Below are 2,710 nucleotides of genomic sequence, written 5' to 3'. Positions count from 1 at the left end.
ACACCTGACCTCCAATCAAGATGTAAGAAAGTGATCTTCACAACTGGACAGCGAAAAAGGAGTTGATTGACAAGACTTTGGGAGGGTCAAGAGGTAGAAAAGACAGAACATCCATTTTGTAGATGAGCACATGGTGACTGAATCCTTTGCTCCCAGTGCTGTATTTTTCCTTATTCAGTCTTCTGTTATATTTTGATAAGGGTTTAATAAACATTCTAAATTTTTAAAAGTGAGTATCATTTCTCACAAATGGGGACTCGTCCGGGATATACACCTTGCCTCCGTGACCCAAGGAGTTTTCGATAGAGAGGCGCGCCCTGCTAAAAGTTCAGCAGTTCGATCGGACTCTCCCAGGACCACCGATGGTCATAGGTTGAAACCCTGAGGACACCAAGAGACTGAATAATGAAAAAGAAGAAGGGGAAGGTGAGTACCATCCTCATAACTATTTTGGCCAGATTGTTATTCTGTAATCTGGATGTACAAACGTCAGCTTCAGACAAGTGGTTCATGGGACCAGTCCTAGTCTGTTGAAGCTTCAGGATAGTGGATGGTTGGAAATAATGGGCGGGACACGTGGGAGAGAAAAGGGGGGACCCCGTGGCCAAGAGGAAAGTGGGGATCCCATAGCCAACGGGACGCATGAGATTGAAGGATTTGAGGGGACTTGGGAGCATCGGGGGGTGCTGTGTTGAGAGTCCCCAGGTTTGTGGCGGGGGTCACCCATCAGTGGAGACCGTGCTCATGTTGGGGCAAGGAGTCGCTGCAATTTTTCCAGCCCATTGGCACAAAGGAAGTCAGAGAGCTGCTCCACGTGGAGGAGTGGCATGCACGGCACGCAGAGCTGGAGGGCTTCTAGTGCATGGTCACCGCGATAATTTCCAGAACCCACCAAGCCAGGAGTGAGGTGGAGACAACGCCCACTGAGCCAGGAGCAGGGCGGGGCTGTCACTTGCTGGGTGGGGACTGGGGCAGACGCTGGGCTGTACCGGCTCCCCTGTAATACACACTAGCATAATACCATGAGACCAAAGCATTGAGCCAATGAGGAGAGGAATGGCAGGGACCAATCTGGTGATATGGGAGTCCCTGGATTGTAGAAGAGTTCTTTTTTTTTACTTTTCAGAAGAAAGGTAAAGGTTTATTTTCTTTTCTTTCTTTCTCTTTCCTCCTTTCCTTGTTTCCTTCCTTTCCTTTTCCCTCTTGGGAAGGTGGGCCTTGTTAGGAGGGCCTGTGGTTATCTGTCGGGATGGGACTGGGAACAAGTAGGGAATCCCCTGGGGAAGAAGGAGGAAGTGAGGAGGTACCAACAGGTATACCCCCAGATAGCCCACTGAGAAGGAAACTAGCCCGGTGGAAATATGACCCCAATACCAGAAATAATGACGAACTCAAAATGATTTAGTACTGCATGGTCGAATGGACTAAAAGAGAAATTGGGACCAATCATGTATACTGGCCTAGATATGGATCAGACAAAAGATTAATATGTCGGGCATGAAACATCTATGTAAGAGCTAAGAAACCATTCAATCAAGAAGACAGTAACTATGCTGCCTGCTGGGAAGGGAAGACTTCAGCCTTGAAGGTGAGCATGTTTAAAGTATCAGAAAATAAAGAATGGGACCTGTTAGACCATTTGCCCCCTCCACCTCCATTAGCATCAACTGCACCTCCCTTGCTCGCTGATAGGCCTAGTCAAAACACTAGAAACAGAGTAGCACAGCAAGAGGAAAGCAGATCAGGAGATGGGAGCCAAGCAGTAGGATTATATCCTATGAGAAAAGTACCACTGGGTGGGGTGCAGGGAGGAATTGAATTTGTAACCATACCGCTCAATTCCTCTGACGTGAGGATGTTCAAAAAATAATAAAAAAGATTACTAGAGGACCCCATTGGATTAGCGGAACAGTTAGACCAGTTTCTGGGGCCTGTCTTAGATTGCAAGGCAATGTGTATTCTATTTGCCATCTGTTAGAGGTGGTGCAGTTATCTTCTGTTAATTGGGCAGTTTTCTTTATCTCTTCCACAAACCAATCCTCCCTCCAGAGAGACATCTGCTGTTAATGGGCCATTAAATGTCACTGCGTGACTGATAAAAATTACATCATCCCACTGTGAGATGCTCCTCCCAGGGGGAGGAGCCAAGCATTCCTAACTGGATATAATTTGAGATTTTTGGGACACCAGCACAGCCTTTCCACTGGATTCCCAGAGGAACAGCTGCCTTTTCTACTGGATCTTCAGAGGAAGACTACACCCTTCTACAGGATCACTGCTTCAACAGAACCACATCTGCCACTCCAAGAGGACTGCAGCCACCATTCCAATTAGACTGCTACCAACACCCTGACTCACAGGGTGTCGGGTCATATTCTGATTCTGTCAGTGTTGTTTTGTTTTACTGCATTGCTTATTTTATTTTTATTTTCTTCCCTAATAAAGAACTGTTATTCCTGGTCCCATATCTTTGCCTAAGAGCCCCCCTTAATTTCAAATTTATAACAATTCAGAGAGAGAGAGTTTACATTTTCCATTTTAGGGGAGGCTCCTGCCTTCCTTAGCACACACCTGTCTTTTCAAACCAAAACAGGGCCCAATATTTACACATGGGAAAAGATGCAATCAGTAATGACCATATTTACACTGGAGGAAAGACAGATGATCCGGGTGGCTGGAATACAGATAGGGGAAAGAGAACATATGCAGG

At 46.3% G+C, this 2,710-nt stretch overlaps 1 long non-coding RNA gene across 1 annotated transcript; it reads left to right on the top strand.

Annotated features, from left to right (window-relative positions):
• Positions 1–1,057: 1,057 nt before the first annotated feature.
• LOC139599018 (uncharacterized) lies at positions 1,058–2,465 on the top strand. Its single transcript, XR_011682141.1, has 2 exons — positions 1,058–1,133; positions 2,050–2,465. It is a non-coding gene; the product is annotated as an uncharacterized lncRNA (long non-coding RNA).
• Positions 2,466–2,710: the final 245 nt, after the last annotated feature.

This window comes from Agelaius tricolor, unplaced genomic scaffold, assembly GCF_023055355.1.
Source record: "Agelaius tricolor isolate 1412-34295 unplaced genomic scaffold, bAgeTri1.0.p SCAF_21, whole genome shotgun sequence".
Taxonomy (NCBI): Eukaryota; Metazoa; Chordata; class Aves; order Passeriformes; family Icteridae; genus Agelaius; species Agelaius tricolor.
This window is presented reverse-complemented; position numbering and strand designations above follow the sequence as displayed.